The sequence below is a fragment of the Pinus tabuliformis genome, chromosome 3_1 (genome assembly GCF_031772625.1).
Source record: "Pinus tabuliformis cultivar Carrire ecotype Pingquan chromosome 3_1, CPIR1, whole genome shotgun sequence".
In the NCBI taxonomy this organism is placed as follows: domain Eukaryota; kingdom Viridiplantae; phylum Streptophyta; class Pinopsida; order Pinales; family Pinaceae; genus Pinus; species Pinus tabuliformis.
The window spans coordinates 366,984,877-367,002,297 of record NC_142301.1 but is presented as its reverse complement, the minus strand read 5'-3'; the positions used below and the strand labels follow the sequence as shown (position 1 = coordinate 367,002,297).

The following is a 17,421-nucleotide window of genomic DNA, read 5'->3' as shown; positions in this document are numbered from 1 at the left end:
AGGTGGATCATTACAAAATGATCTATCATGTGCTATTGTCCTAATTTTCGAAGGTGAGAGCAAGAGACTATACAAAGAGGCGTAGTTGGATTATATCATCAGTGATGAGAAGAACCCTATTAATCATCCCATCTATGCTGTTGACACTGATTTTGGAGCATGTATTCTTCATATTGAAGAATCCCAGTTGGCCACCACATAGCTTAAAAAACCAGTTTGCCAAATCGCTGAGGAAGAAGGCCCACAGATTTGGGACATGTTCTTTGATGGAGCTTGCTCTAAGGAAGCTGTTGGGGCAGGTGTAGTCCTTGTGTCCCCCACACATGAATACATTCATTTGTCTTTCAAATTAACCTTTTAGGTCACAAACAACATAGCAAAGTACAAACCTTTGATTTTGGGCTTAAGCGCTGCTAAAGAAATGGGCATCAAAGGCCTGAAAGTGTTTGGAGATGCAGACCTCATTATTCAGCAAGTAAATAAAACTTTCCAAGCAAAGCATCCAAGGATGAAAGCATACAGGGATGAGCTATGGAGGCTCAAGGATTCTTTAATGATTTCAACATTTCTTATATTCCAAGAATGAAGAACCAGCTTGCCAACTCCCTTGTTGTGTCTGCTAGCACGTTTATTCCTCCTTTGCCTCCTAAATTGAGATATGAAGTTCAGGTAAAATATAAACCGTCTTTGCTAGACAATGTCAAATATTGGAGAATTTTTTAAGATGATGAGGAAATTAACAGGTTTTTACAAGTCATTGGGGAATTTTCCAAAACGCACATCGACCAAGAAAATGAAACCATGGAAGAATGTGGCCAGCCAAGCTAAAAAGTGAGATCGGTCGAGGAAGCATCATCCAGCTGCCTAGTAATCACATACCAAAAGGATTGGTGCCTCTACAAAAGCTTTTTGATCATAACGAGGTGCCCTATAAGCCGGCCAAAATAGAGAATGAGTATGTCGTCTGTAAACATAATATAGGGAGCCCAACCCATCTGAAATTCATCAATTTGTCCACTCATTTGTCTTCTGCCCAGAATTCCGAGTATTGCACTCTCATGAAGCAATTCACTGACATTTTTGCCTGGGATACAGTGTTCCTAAAACCTATGATACAAACATCATTCAAGACAATATACCACTGGAAAATAACGCTACCCCTTTTAAGTAGAAATTAAGACCTATCAGCCCTCTCTTATTGCCATTGATTGAGAAAGAGATCAAGAAGCTGTTGGATGCTAAAATTATAGTTCCCCTAAGGTATTCAAGCAAGCCATAATGGAAGCTCCCACTCTAATCAGCCCAAATTACACTGAGGAGTTTTCTATCTTCTCTTTTGCCTCTTATGATACACTTGCAGCAGCTCTGTTGCAGAAAAATGATGAAGGCATAGAGCACCCCGTGGCCTTTTTTAGCAAGACTCTAAGGGATGTTGTACTAAGGTATGACCTTATTGAAAAACAAGCTTATGCTCTCATAAAATCTTTAAAATCATTTAGAATTTATATTCTGCATTCCAAAGTGGTTGCATATGTACCTTCAACCTCAGTAAAAGATGCCTTAACTCAGCTAGATATTGATGGGAAGAGAGCTAAAAGGATTGCAAAATTCATAGAGTTTAACATAGACGTGAAGCCCACTAAGCTTGTCAAAGGTCAGGGCTTGGCTAAACTTATGGCAGAAGAAAAGTGTAGCTTGTTGGACATAAACTCCATGGGTCTAAATTCAGATGATGAGCAGACAGAGGGAGCAACAGAAGAGCAAAAGTAGAATCAGTCTTTGGCTGAAAATCTAGCCACATGTGAATGGTATTACAACATAGTTCATTTTTTGCAAAAGCTAGAAGTCCCTCCAGGGCTTAGCTCAAGTCAAGATTGTGCCATTAAACTCAGATTAGCCAAATTCTGCATAAATAAAAATCTACTTTATTGGAAAGACCCATCAAGAATCCTCTTGAGATGTCTAGATAAAGAACAATCTGTGTAAGTCATACACCTGTTCCATTCTGGCATCTGTGGAGGGCATCATTATTGGAAAACCACAGCTCACAAAATCTTGAGGGCTGGATATTATTGGCCTACCTTATTCTCTGATGTCTTTTCTTTTGTGAAAGCTTGTGACAAGTGTCAGAGGTTTGCAGGAAGACAACAGCTAAAATGTTTGCCCTTGAGACCAGTACATGTCAATGGTCCCTTCCAGCAGTGGGGCTTGGACTTTATAGGTGAGATCAACCCACAGTCGCAGTGGCCAACACAAATGGATCTTAGTAGCCATTGATTATTTTGCCAAGTGGATTGAGGCTATACCCACTAAGAATGCCAATCATCAAGTTGTCATAAAGTTCTTGAATGAGAATACTTTCACTAGATTTGGTTGCCTAACCAAACTATTCACTGATAATGCAGCAACTTTCAAAGCAAAAGAATTGGTGGACATGACTAAATCCATGGGCATTCAAGTGGTGCATTCTACCTCATATTATCCTCAAGGCAATGGCCTAGCAGAATCATCTAACAAGAGTCTGGTAAGGGTAATAAAAAAACTGTTATAGGAAAAGAAAAAGAGCTGGGATTCCAAGTTGAAGTTTGCACTATGGGCTGACAAAGTTACCACCAAAAATTCCATAGGGAATTCTCCATGCACACTGGTTTATGGCACTGATGTTGTTTTCCCCATTCAGCTGATTCTCCCTGTGGCTAAGTTCATGCAAGAAGAACAAGATGAAGAGAATTACATGGTAAGAAGAATGAATAACCTGTTTGAACTACAGCAGATCAGAGATCAACTGGTTGAGAAGTCAAGAGCTCATCAGAAGAAAATCAAAGAGACCTTTGATAGGAAGGCAAAAGTGGACAATTTCCAAGTTGGTGATTGGGTGCTTAAATGGGATGCATTTAAGGAAAAGAGTGGTAATCATGGCAAGTTTGACTCCTTATGACAGTTCCTTTTGTCATCACTCAAGTTCATTAGAACAATACATTCATTCTACACAGTCTGGAAGGAGGAGATACTTTTGGTAGCCCAATAAATGGGCAGTTCTTGAAACTTTATTTCGTTTAAGGCTTTAAAGCCTTGTCATTGTAAATATGTTTTTCTAGTTTTTATTTTTATTACAAAATAGACTCCATGCCCAATGGAACACTAAAAGGAAGATTTGACTTTGTTTTTTCAGGAAAGGCATTGATCTGTGATCCTTGAAACCTCACAGGGAGGATTTCATCCCCAGAAGGAGCTAGTGTTAGCCTTGCTGGCAGAAGGCCCAAAAATGGATCCATTAATGCTCTTGAAATCTTCAATTTTTGCTTACAGATCATCCAATGATCAAAATCAAAATAAAGGAGAGCCCTTGGAAGGGCGGAAATACACTATCGGGAGGCAAAAACACTTGAAAACCATGAAAAAACCACAATCGCAGGCTTAAACAGAGGAATGAACAGTCGTCGTTAGATCTGGCCGAACAACAGCCCAGATCTTTTCAGCTAATCGCAATTGGCTGAGCAGAAGGGACAGTTTAAAATTGGGTGCATGACACCACCGATCAGCGATTGCTGATGATCGGATCGGTGGGTCGCATCGGTGGGGAGCATATGTTATGTTATATAAAGGCCCAGGGAGCGAGCAACACGTGATTATGATTTATCGCATCGTTGATATCGCATCAGCAATATAGCACGGGCGGGGCCTATGCACATACATATGGGCAACCCAACAAGCCGGAACCGACGGCATTATAGTTGGGAATTCACAAATTTTGAGATCCGCGCCCAAGCAATTTTTAATGTTTTTTGTGTATTTTCGTTGTTTCAATGAAATACGAAGGGACCTTTGGCCAGTGTCGATTGCGATGAAGCTTGGACCCGAAAGGGTCCAGGAAGTGGAATATATGATATCTAAAGTCCACCAAAGCCATTTTTTCATGCATTTTTCAGTATTTTTGCATATTTCATTATATAAGGGAAATATATAGGCCAGGCCAAATGCGACTTGCGATGGCAACGAGGACGGACCTCATGGATAATTAAACCATATTTTAAGACTTTTGAAGTGAAAAATACACAGAAAGGGTGGGATTTTTATAGTATTCATGAGTTTTCTGTTCATAACAGAACGCAATCACTATCCGCGTTTTAAAGGGATTTCATAGGCCTAGAGAGCCATTCCACCATAAAACAGAGCCCGGAAAGGGAAAGAGAAGGGCCACAGCACGTTGCAGCCTGAAACAGAAAGATCAGGGAGCACAAACAGCGCAACAGCCATCATGGAGCATCTCTGGCATAGGAGAACACCCAGACAGCGCAACAAGCTACCAAAAATATCTGAAAATGGTTACTCTGCTGTCAGAAGCAAAAAAATTTGATCCCATGCTTGCCTAGAGGGCATCAAATCAGTTAACAATGCAGATCAGAGAGATTAGGACTCCGAGCCTCTTAGAGCTCAGGATCATTGTAAAGAGCTATAAATATCTGAAAGAAAAATGTAATAAGGGTTCAAATTCTGGAGATTGTTCCTCCTCTATTTTTCCAAGCTTCTCATCTTCATTCTAGCAATATAAGCTTCTTTTGTTGTTACATGTTCAATTCCATTTTCTCTGTTGTTCTATGCTTGCACATGAATAGGTTATTCATGTTTTTTGTTATGTCTAATGCCAGATAACTGTCATCTTATCTCTGCATTGATAAACTAGATTTGCAAGTTTCATTTGCTTCCTGTAGCTGGCCATTCATATATGTTTATGTATGCATCTGCTGGTACAGTCAGTATTCTCCATCTTTCCATTGAATCTATAAACTATTGAGCATTAGTAGTCTAAAGCCTTGTATTGTTGAGGGTGTTCATCCATGTCTTGAGTAAGAACAGAGCTGAAATGATCATCTGACGTGATCCAAACCATCATTCATTCCAATAGTTTAGAGAACAATATTGAAGATTATATGTTACCGGGCATCTCTGATCTGCAACCTAGGAGAGTTTCCTGGAGTGATAACACACCCCACAAAAATTTAGGAATGTCTTGATCATGCAACATGGCTCTAATACTTTCCTCAATCAATCAATTATTTCATTCATCAACTCCATTTTTCTTAGGATTATATGGGACTATCATCTCCCTCTTAATCTCAGCCTCCTTATAGAAAGCTATGAGTTCATTTTATGTGTATTCTCCTCCATTGTCAGATCTTAGTATCTTTATCCGATTTTCTATAAGGTTCTCTACTTCAACTTTGAATTCTTGAAATTTGTCGAATACTTCATCCTTAGACTTTAGAAAATAGATCCAAGTTTTCCTTGAGTCTTCAACGATGAATGTTACATAATGTAGATGACCTCCAAGAGACCTCATAGACATAGGACCACATACATCAAAGTGAATGAGGTCCACGATTTCTTTTGACCTTGAAGCACTACTTCCAAAAGGTATCTTAACATTTTTACCTAATGCACATCCCTTGCATACTCCTTCATGATCCTCCTTGAGTTTAGGGATGCCATTCACCATAAAATTTAGAGTTGGTAAGGTTTTGTAGTGAAGGTTTCCAAACCTTCTATGTCGAAGTTCACATGGACTTACTTCAATGTGAACCAAAGCTTAAGAGAGAGAGGTCGGAAATCTATAGATTCTTCCTTTATGAATTCCAATGATTTTTTCATTGTCGATGCTAGAGATTTTATTCCATACCACAACCTTTCCATCTATAAAGGTGACTCTATCTCCCTTATCTTCTATACATGAAATGGAAAGTAATTTCTTTTGCAAACCTGGAGCAACATAATGTTATTGAGATGAATGTTTCCTCCATTTTCCAACTCCATCGAAGTTGATCTAATTCCTCTTATTAGATATCTCTTCTTATCTACAAGTTCAACAGAGTAGGAAGGTTCTCCTCTTGAAAAGGTATTTAGTTGTTTGTGCTCAGTTGTCATATGTCTTGATACTCCATTGTCAATTACCGAGATACTTTCATCTTCAAACATACCTGTAAGTGTCGAGGATAACCCTTTGTCCTTTGTAGAAGTATTGGTCATATTATTCTTGATGGATAATAGGAGATTCCACATTGCCTTAAACTTGATAACTGCTTGTGATGTATTTTTATTTTTCTTGATTATTAGCTTCCTCTCTTATTATTATGTTTTTCTTATCATCAAATAACTACGAAAAAAGGAAGATAAAAAATACGCAAGAACACAAGATGTAGGTTGCAAGCCAAGGCCAAAACCTCTCGACTTGAGAGGAAAACCCACAAATCTCTTATCTTCTTATAGATTTTTCAAATGACGAATTCCAAGGCCTCTAGACTAAGACCAATACCCTTCCAAGACCAAGTTTGACCTTCTTGATGATGTGATTCCTCTGTCCAAGTCAAAACTCAGTCAAATCTCTTCCAGCTGCACAACTTTGACCCCCAACTACAAAATTTTGGCCTTCATTGTAGGCCTGAAAATTTTGGCCCTTACAACAGTTTTTGCTTCCACGCGTGTGAGCAATTTCAGGGCTTCCTAGGCTTCCTTTGACCTTCTCTTGGGTTCCTCCTTTTAGGGCTTGTAAGTGACCTAATAGACCTTCTTTTTGCAATTTCCTGAACTTTGATCTTACAGCATCAAAAACCTAGCCTTCCTTCTTCACACGTGTGACAAAGAGAGTGAGAAATAACTCAAACTCCTATACTTCAACCTTCTTCCTTCTTTTCTAGCCGTCTTCTGAATCTCCTTCACTTAGATGATGAGAAGTGAGTGCGTGTCCATAGGAGGTCCAGTTCCATCCTATATATAGGCTTCTAAGGAGGACGACATGTCCTGATAAGTTCAACTTCTTAGCTGTTACGCTGACTTGGCCTTGGATGAAAGAGATTTTCACATATGTGATCGTAAGAGGATTGAAGATGAAAAGTACTTTCTGTTACATTTTCATCTTATACTGAAATTCTAGACTACCAATCTTCTTGACTTTTTAAGTCAGCAAAACTATGGTGATCTGCTAAAGCTTTTCTCACTGCTTTTTCAACATAAAAATAAAATGTTAAAGAATTTTAATTTATTTCTTATTTTTTGAAGATCTCATAAACCATATAAATCTTAATGGATGTTAATCAACATCATATAAAAAGGTCACAATCAAATATTTCATTATTGATATTATTAAAAATGCTTGGCAAAAAATAGTAAACCATATAAATAAAATTATAAACCATATAAATTTTAATAAACATTAATCATCTACCATCATATAAAAATATTACAATGAAATACTTCATTTTATATATGATTGAGATTATTAAAAATAATAAACCGAAGTCAAAATAAATAAAATAAAATCGTAACTTTTTAAAACAACCAATTTTTAAATAATTATATTATAATAAAAATAATATATATTTATTTTAATTTCAAATTTATAATAATCGAGAAAAAGCAACATTTAAAAATATATTAATATAAATTTTATTTATTAAAAGTTAAAGAATGCGATAAAACTGTACAATAAAGATAAACCAAGGCTGAAATTTTTCTGCCCACAAAATTTATCAAATCGCCAGCCACAAAAACAAAAGCAAAGTTATTATAGAGTCCCGTAAAAATATACTGTGTATCAAGCTATTGAAATTCCCTATGAAACTCAAATTGCAGATCTCGCCATCAACTAAAATATAACTAAAGAGACAAATTTGGAGAATTAAAAAAGCTGTTGATATTCCATCGTTACATGAAAAAGCGTTTACTGTAGCAAAACTTGAAATGGAAAGAAAATTTGCCGCTCCTCAGCCAGGCACGACTACAGAAGACCTAATAATGGAGCACGGTTACATTGTATTCAACGACTGCGTTGCCGGTCTTGAAATCTATGGAATGGGTGTGGGCGAGTGCGTAGCCTCGAGCAAACCGAAACAATCCGCTTCCTCCCACGATTGGCATTTCTCTCACTTGTTCCAGCACCGCATTCTTTCCCACCATAGCGAGGGTGCTGCCGTTGTACTTCCCACTCTCGAAAACAAACGTCGTTGCCATCAACAGATGGAACTTTTCTTGGCACGCAGAAACATAGATACCTTGCGCTCTGCCCAACATTTTGGATGTTCCCTCCGGCCCCTCGGTAAGCCAGTCGTCCATAACCCTCACCATGCCGAACTGAGTAAAGTAATTGTTGGTCGTGGGAGCCGAGGCCACCTGCACGGCCGTCACATTTTTGCCAACCAGTAAATCATGGAAATAGAAATGCAGGTGGCTAATTTTCTCGTTCCCTAATTTCACCTTTGCCTGCACCGCCGCTATGTGCAGGCACCCACACAATAGTACAACGGCCACAGCAATAGTTGCGGTCGAATAATCCTTCCCCGCCATCTCTGAAAAAAAGAACGAATGGCTCAGTATAGAGAAAGAAATGTGTGGTGATGAAAGTCGACTTCCACTTTTATAACGTGATGCCCATAAGCAACTTTCTCGCTTTCGGTTGAATATTTGATTACTATTTTGTCTTTGGTCGGGCCGTCTGTAACCAAATCCTTTCAGTATTACAGAATTCCACCGCTGGACGTAACCAATGGCTTTTCACCGCAACCGTTAGACGTACACTTTTGCAGCTTCCGTCCGTTTTCTGATCATGGATTCTGTAACACGGCGACACAAGTCACGCCACTACCGTGGGGTTGAATAGTGACCCAGAATATAATAATACAGAAATCCGAAAGGTGTGGCATGTTCGTTGAACGAGCTTAAGTTGGCCACCTACCTTCACTATCGATTTTTGTTTCTTTACTGCAATTATTTAGATGTGGATTTCCACGCGTGAAATGATATTCTCACCACTATGGACTAAAATGCCATTCTAGAACAACAACATCAAGATGAGGAGACCGACCTAAAACACCGGAGATTAAATAGAGTCTAAAAAATTATGATAACCGCGCGCGGAGCTGCAATAGAATTTAGAAAGTAAGACATAAAAGGTCCCGGCCCGACCCAGCCACCTATCGAGATTGAGTAAACAATAATGAACTCCAATTGTCTGTGAAAGTTTTTTTTCAGAGAGAAATCTATATATATGGCCGAAGTCCTCAGATTACAATATGGCCGAAGTCCTTGAGAAATCTATATATATGGCCGAAGTCCTCGAAGTCCTCAGATTACAATATGGCCGAAGTCCTCGAAGTTCTCAGATTACAATATGACCGAAGTCCTCGAAGTCTTCAGATTACAATATGGCCGAAGTCAATCAGAAATATGACCGAAGCCAGCTGATTATACTGCAAAGCCATCATATATATCGCCAAAACGAGGGGCCCTCCGCAGAGATCGAACTCGGCTGGGGGAGCGAACCGTGTTGGTTTGTTTCCATAATAATTTAATTTTTAAATCGCATGTTCCAAAACCGAAAATTAATGTATAATATCTTTTGAAGGTTCTTTATATTGGTGTGATTTTCATGTCGGAGTCCTTTATTGCGTCGGGTATACGGCAATCTTTCAATGGTTTGATTTTCAAAGATATAGTGTCGGATCTATATTATATTATACTTCAACTTTTTGGTTTTTTTAGGAATATACCCGAGAGCTTTTTCAGTTCAGGGTTTACTTGGGCTTTTTATTCCAGTGTTTGAAATTTATGGGACTTCTATAAATTATTTATGGGACTTCTATAAATTATATTGGGGCATATATATATATATATATATATATATATATATGCGTCGGGTATACGGCAATCTTTCAATTGTTTGATTTTCAAAGATATAGTGTCGGATCTATATTATATTATACTTCAACTTTTTGGTTTTTTTAGGAATATAACCCGAGAGCTTTTTCAGTTCAGGGTTTACTTGGGCTTTTTATTCCAGTGTTTGAAATTTATGGGACTTCTATAAATTATATTGGGGTATATATATATATATTCTCAATGGTAACAAGTTAATAAAGGTGGTATTAAGGTCTTTCAAGTTTTAGGTGATTCTATGTATGATTCTATTTATGTGATCAGTGGGCTCTGGGGGCGCTCTTCTCTACGAGCTCTTTTTATTCACAGTGGGACGCAAAAGATCCTACTACTAAAATTTACCTTGGCTTTTTCATTATATTTATCGTGAATGGAATGCACAAGGGGATTATATCTCAAAGAGGGCCATGATAGTAGAGGGAGGATACATTTATTTTTGAGGAATTTCAAGGCTTATCAAGGATTAGATGTGGCAGTATTGGAATTCTGACAAGCCATCAACACTAGGTTTTCTTTTAGGAGTAGGTAGTTTTTGTTGATATTGGTTTATGTTAAGTTTTTGTTTTTCCAAGTTGATCTCAAGGGTCTCGTCTATTTGTATCAAATGGGTGGTCATTTCTTCTGGTGTGATGTTCTGTATTTTGTATAGTTTATGCTCTTCTGGGTGATTGTCTTTATTTCTATTGGCCAATACTTATTAGTTCAACTTTCTCTTATGAGTTTGTTTCTAAGCATATATAGATGTCCCTCCTCTATATGATCAATTTTGTAAAATGCTCTATGGCATCGATACAACATTATGAACAAGCTTTAATGATACCTTGATGGTAGATGTATTCCAATTGTAAATATTTCATTTAATCAAATTAGTTATTTTCCTTTTCTAGAAAAAAAATCATATGGTGTTAGCCTAGTTAAATTATTTTATGTTTTAAATTTATTTTATAAATTTCTTTGAGATCTAATAGAAATTTTTTATAACTATAAATTGTAAATTTAATTGTGAATTCTGCACACTTAAAGTATTTCAAAATTTCTCAAAATGCTAAATTAGCATATCTACCTTATTAATTCCTAACATACAAAAAATTTCAAAATTTTCCTCTCATTTCTGAAATTTCTATTAAGTATTCTTTGTCAATTTTTCTCAATCTCCCAATCTGGTTTTGTTGCCATGATTTTTTTTATACATTTGACACAAAATTCAGCCCACAAAAACATGGTCACCATGTGAACCCTTTTTTCCTGAGTAGTGTGGCTTTATACTTAATGGGTAATTTTCTTATTTGTTTAATATCTTGGATGAAATACATTAAATATTATATAATAAATCAATTTATTACTTTTTTATATGAAAATATTGTTGACCTAGGTTGTCATTGATGTCAATATGGCAATATTCTGGATACTAAAGGATGACATGAAGCCAAGGGGAAGCAGAGTAGATTCATGAAGAGACAGGAGCAAGGCCATCAGGATAGCCAAGCCATAAGCAAAGCGGAGTTACCTAAGGAGGCAGATCAAAGCATATCATAGGATATCAGAGCAAGAGAGGCGTTCATATATGCAAGGAGGTCTTTGAAAGACACTGCCAAGCCAGAGGAGCAGATGGAGAACAGAGGAGTAGACAGAGCATCAGAGGAAGCAGATTACGCAATCGGGAGCTATCGGAGGCAAAACCCATCTATATATGCATTAACAGCTATCAGAGCAACAATCCAAAGGAAGACCGATCAAAGGAGCATAGAGGAAGAGCGGAGGACACAACGATAGAGCAAACAGAGCCATGGGACGCAGCAAACACAGCTGTCGGAGCCACAGAGGAAGCAGACACAGCTATCGGGAGCTATCGGGAGCCATATATCCACAGATAACACTATCAGGAGCTATCGGAGGAGTAGAGCTATCACATATGCCAAGAGTAAGGCGCATAAGTGGAGGAGCATATAAACAAAGTTAAAACAGCGGAGCAATATATATAAACAACGGAGCGGGATTATGTATCGGGAGTGGTAAAGGCCCTGCCACATTAAAACCTCTAATTACGATATACAATTGCAGACCCGATGATCCTATTAGATCGTGCCTATTGTAATGTCATGTCCGTCGCTATATTGCAAGCCGTAAAGCCTTGCCACATGAAAGCGCCGATTGCGATAGAACTGTGGACCCGACGGACTTACTATAAATAGTTTAATATAATATCGCATCCGATATCACCCATCGGCCATCGGCAATGCTTTAGGCTCAACTTATAGAAGAACCTCCAAAAGTGGCGATTGCGATAATGTATATGGACCCGATGGTCCTATTATATAGCACCCTATTATTATATCGCGTCCGCAGGAGGATCGGCCCATCGACCATCGGCGATGTCATGGGGTCGATATATAAAAGACCCCCGGAAGCCTCATCTCGCCGATTGCGATTTTAAGACCGGACTCGATGCAACATTGAAAGGTGGCTTAATTTCTTATCGCGTCCATCGGCCATCGGCCATTGGCGACTGCCGATTGCGATTACAAGGCGGACCCGATACATTATAGACTCAAGTGAATTAAAATTGAAGTCTGCCCTTAGCGCTTCACTCGTGTTTCTTCTCTGATTCCCTGTGTATTTGATATTTGCCGTGCGCTGGGTTTTGAGGCAAAAATACATTAAGGAACGGTCCTGATAGTTCAGGAGGCTGAATCATGGCGATTATGATTGCGATAGAATGTGTCTGTCCGTTAAATGAAGTGGTCCCTGTGTAGGCCTGCTATCATGAGAAAATAGGAGCGTTGTTACAGTTTTCTGAATATGTGTCCTCTGCGTATGACTCGGTCCTCACCATTGAATCAACGTGTCCTGTGAGCACGAATAGATAGAGGAAACCGAAAGCTGGGAAGCTGAAGAAGCAAGCGAGCACAGAGGAAGTCTAAGAGGCGGTGTAAGCGGAAACGAATGGACGAAGGCATGGGAATGTATAAAATAGTAAAAACAGAGGACTGTGGGGCTGTTGGTGTTGCGAAGAACCAGAACATGAGGTAGCAGAAGCAGCAGAGATGGTTAAGCATTGTATGAAGTTGCTGGTGAACACTGGTGAAGGCTGCTACAGCTGTTGAACACTGTTGAAAAGTTGGAGAAAACAGCAGAACAGAAAGAGAGTCCAGCAGAACAAAAAGAGGGTTGAAGGACCAACAGGATAGGAGGAATTCGAAAAGTAGAAGTTCCCAGCAGAGAAGCAGTCTTGCTGAAACATTCACCGTGACATTAGAACATATGCTTGAACTGAAAGTAGGTTCTTATGCAGAGTTTTAGTGCAGTTGTAGTCGACTCACTAAAGTAGTGTGAAGATATGATCAGAGGTCAGCTATTGGAGACTCTGTGTGAATGGTAGGAAGAGTTGTAAAGACTCCTTCAAGAAAAGATTAGTTGTCATTGATGTTGTAGCTTGGAGACTACAGAGAAACTATAACCAGACAGAACTCAACAGAGAAGAGTTTTGAGAGTAGAACATTATTATCAAAAGTGCCTTGACAGGATTGGAGTCCTTGGGGCTGGTGCCTCAAAAGCAAGAAGGATAGGAGTCCTTGGGGCTGGTGCCTCAGAAGTAAGTAGGATTGGAGTCCTTGGGGTTGATGCCTCAGAAGTAGGAAGGATTGAAGTCCTTGGGAGTTTGTGCTCCTAAGTCCAAGATTGGTGTCTTAGCGAAATAGAGTTGGTGCTCTGGAGGTTGGAGCCTCACCAAAGTCCAAGTTGGAGCTTGGCAACTGATTGTAACCATCTATATATTGTATCTATTTTACTGCATAGTTTATATTAATAAAAGCATTTATTCTTGTTGTTCATCTTGTGTTCTGAATATATATGTTTTAACTGGTAAAACAATAGTGGGAAAAAGAAACACTGATTCACCCCCCCTCTCAGTATTTCCAACAATTATTGTGATATTTGATAAAGAGGTAGTCTAAGATCAAATAATTTTTTTTGGTAAAAATATAATTTTTAGAGAGATTGTGATTTCTTATTATTTAAAATGCATTTATAAATATATAAATAGATCTAACAGCTTGAAAAATCTCAAAAGTACTTCAACTTTACAAATTAAACAATCTAAATTGATTATTCTTAAAAATCTTTACCAAATTTATTTTAGAAAAAATTAACAAAAAAATAATAATAAGAAATCCTTCATCCATTAATTAAACTATACATTTAACCAATAATATAAAACTTGCTGCATAATGCTTAGTATTCACTCAGTGTACATATAATATATCTCATTTTTTTACCCAAAAAATTATGAAATGCAACCATTTATTGAAACTGCATTTATTCCTTTATTACAATAAAAAAAATAACGTTTAAATTTTTTTTTTGTAAGCTAAGACGATACTCTACTTTCCATTACTGCAAACAAAAAATATTACAAAGTTGAACATGTCTCCACCCGCCCTTAAGGGAAACCGGGCTTCGAAACCATCTAAAGTTTTTCAAAGCCATCCAAAAAAAGTATATAACCAACCTGTCTATCCACGCTAAATATACATCTATCCATACTGACAGTAAATTGTTTTCCTTTTGAAACATTAATATCTATATATTCCAAAAATAACAAAACAGCAGTATGTATAAAAACCTCTAGTCTGCAGCTGCATCTTCTACTGATTCGGTGCATCTGGCTTTGGTTCTTTCTCGACCTTGACGTCCAAGCCGCCCGCTTGAAGCATCCGCATGATATCGTCCAGCTTTCTGTCTTGCATCAATAGAGTCACTTGAATATTTTTCAGTTCCCTTTTCATGGTTGGAATGCCTTGAATCAGTTCAGCCATTTCTAGAGCCACCTGTTCCATAGCTTTTGCCAATAAACGCTTCATGCCCCAATAAACTTGTAAAGATTGTTTATATAAGGACATTCGTCCTCTCGTATGTCCGGGATCAGGGAGAAATTGCTCCCAATCCTCCATCTCAGGATCAAAATAAAAATAACGTTTAAATTGATCCATTTTCCCACTAATTTTTTAATCAATAGCATGACTTTCTTTAGATTAATAAATTTGGTCATGGATTTTGTTTGTGGTTAATAATTCGACCAACAAGCACATTCATCAACCAATATACCTCATTTAGTCATCCAGCAAAGAAGTCATTGCGAGATCCTATATTTTAAGCGATTTGCAAATCTTTCAAACATTAATTTACCTTTAATTTATTCATTTTACATTATTTACGCACATTAATTTACCTTTAATTTATTCATTTTACATTATTTACACGTGGTTTTAGTCTTTGTTAAGCGAATTTCCACGTATTACTTTGATTCTCATCCATATCCATCCGACGAAGAAAGTAGCATTTCAGAAAAATATGATAGTTAAATATGACTAGCAATTGCCCCAAAAGATGTAAAGAGAGGTTGATAAGTTTTTTAAATTTGAAAAATGTTATGAAAATTGGAAAAATGGTATGAGGAACACATTTGTAGATATGTATGCCATATGCCATATGTATTCACAAATTTAAATTCTACATAAATATTGTAAAGTATGAGGAACACATTTGTAGATATGTATGCCATATCCCATATGTATTGGAAATTTTGAATTTTATATAAATATTGTAAAAAATGATATATTTGATAATTAATTACAAATTACATTACAAAGTATTTTTATCATTTATATTTATAGGTATAAGTTATGTAAATTTTAAACCACCCTCGACCTGTCTTAATTCGGAATTTACCAAGAGATTAAATTTTCTTTCACTTTAAAAGAGGTTTGCATATCAAGAGATTTGATCCTTCTTGGTTTGGTAGATTCAAAGTTATGATGGATCTAAGCTGGTTTAATTTCTCCCTTTAAATAAGCTTCATTCCACATGAATATTATGGATTCTCAATGCCATGAATAATTTGTATTTTTATCATTATTTTATTCTTATAGAGTTAAAATATTTACATTACATTTATGTTATTATTTAACTTTATTTTATTTTTATATAAGTTGACATAACCAAAATAATAAATATTACATTACAACATCACTAAAAAGACATAAAAATAATTAATAAATGTAAAAATATTATCATTCTTAAAGGACCTTTTCCCACTTTAATTTATTTGTTAAAAGGACCCCTTCCACTAATAATAGATGTAATTGATCCTTTGTTCATAATGACCTATAAGTTAATGACCATAGGAAGGATGGTCTTCTTAACAAAGAAACTAATGTGAAAGAACGTTAAAACGTAGCATTGTAAGGTCTCGATTAACTTCTATGTCTGCTAAACTTAATCTGCAAGTGATTGATGCATTTTGAATGGTTCTTTTATATTTGCAATATTTTTTTTCCTTTTAATGTGAAAATAAAGTGTGATGAGGTGTTCCCATACTCGAGGCAGGAACTGGATGAACTCTACAGGTAATTCATTGTTAAGATGGGAGGCAACGAAATGGATGAGCCCTACAGGTAATATAACAAAACAAAGTGCAATTTTTAAACAACAATCTACAATAATTTGCAGTACTCGAGTGATTTTCAGCCAAACATAAAATCAAATAGGGTTTTGATCGAAACCAAAAGTTAGAAAAAGGCTTTAAGCCAATCTTTCTGCCTACTATTTAAATGAATTTTTAGCTGGTCAATTTTTTTTATAACATGTTGGGCTAGACCAAAAAATCAAAGAGTATTTTAGAATAGGCCCGGAATTCGGGTCGCAGTTCAAAAGGTATTCTACAAAGTTAAAACAGAGTTTGGACCTACAATTCTTGGGATTAGGTTCTGAATGGCCATTCCCATTGGTCACCGAACTCAGACTTGGCGAGGGATGATCGAAAAGACCATCGACTGGAACTATGAATGTCTTGGACTTAACCTAAAATAAATACTTAATCAAATTACAAATGATTAAGTTATCCATTATACACAAGCAGGGCCTTGGTTCAGTGCCCACAAACACGCGTTAGGGCACACATAGTCGAGGGTCATAACAAGTAAATAACTATACAATTACATACTCTATAAGAAAAAGTTCAACACGGGTGTCCTAACAAACCTATCATGACAAGTTAAAAAGGAGATCATCTTTCTCAATTTAAGAAAAAGTTCAACACTGGTGTCCTGAAAAAAAACATAAAGCTGCCTTTTATGCACTGCGTCTATTTAAAAAGGACAAAATCTATTGCACCTTTTCCCATGCAGAAATACTAAAATTTATCAGAGACGTTCAAGGCCTGAAGTCGTGAACAACGCCTATCATCATTAGAATTATAAACAACTTCAAAGGAAAATTAAAAAAACCCTTCCAAGCCCACATGCTTTAAAATCATCTATCCAACAAATCCAAGTTGAACTTTGAAGTCAATTCTTCTCTACCCTTCTAGCTTTCCGACCAAGAACCAAGGAAAACACATTTACAGAAGGATCATATAGGATAATGAAACAGAAACTCTTTATAAATCTTCTCTTTTTTCCTTTTTTGGTGTATATTTAAAAGGGATATTTGTATCCAGGGAAAATGATTCAACATTCTCATCAAAAGGAAAAATAGATTCTACAATCCGTATGATTCAGTTCTCCAATTTCTAGTGATCACAACATACAAACAACAGGATGGCTACAGAAGTTTCCTTGCTCTTCATGGGTAGCTTTTCAAGGGGTGCATAAAATTCAAAAACGGTTATAATACAAAGCATGCTTATTTAATTGCATAGAAATTCTCTGACCCCTACAA

At 36.9% G+C, this 17,421-nt stretch overlaps 1 pseudogene; it reads right to left on the bottom strand.

Annotated features, from left to right (window-relative positions):
- Positions 1–7,636: 7,636 nt before the first annotated feature.
- Positions 7,637–8,394, bottom strand: LOC149187219 (dirigent protein 21 pseudogene; annotated as a pseudogene).
- Between the last annotated feature and the right edge of the window lie 9,027 nt (positions 8,395–17,421).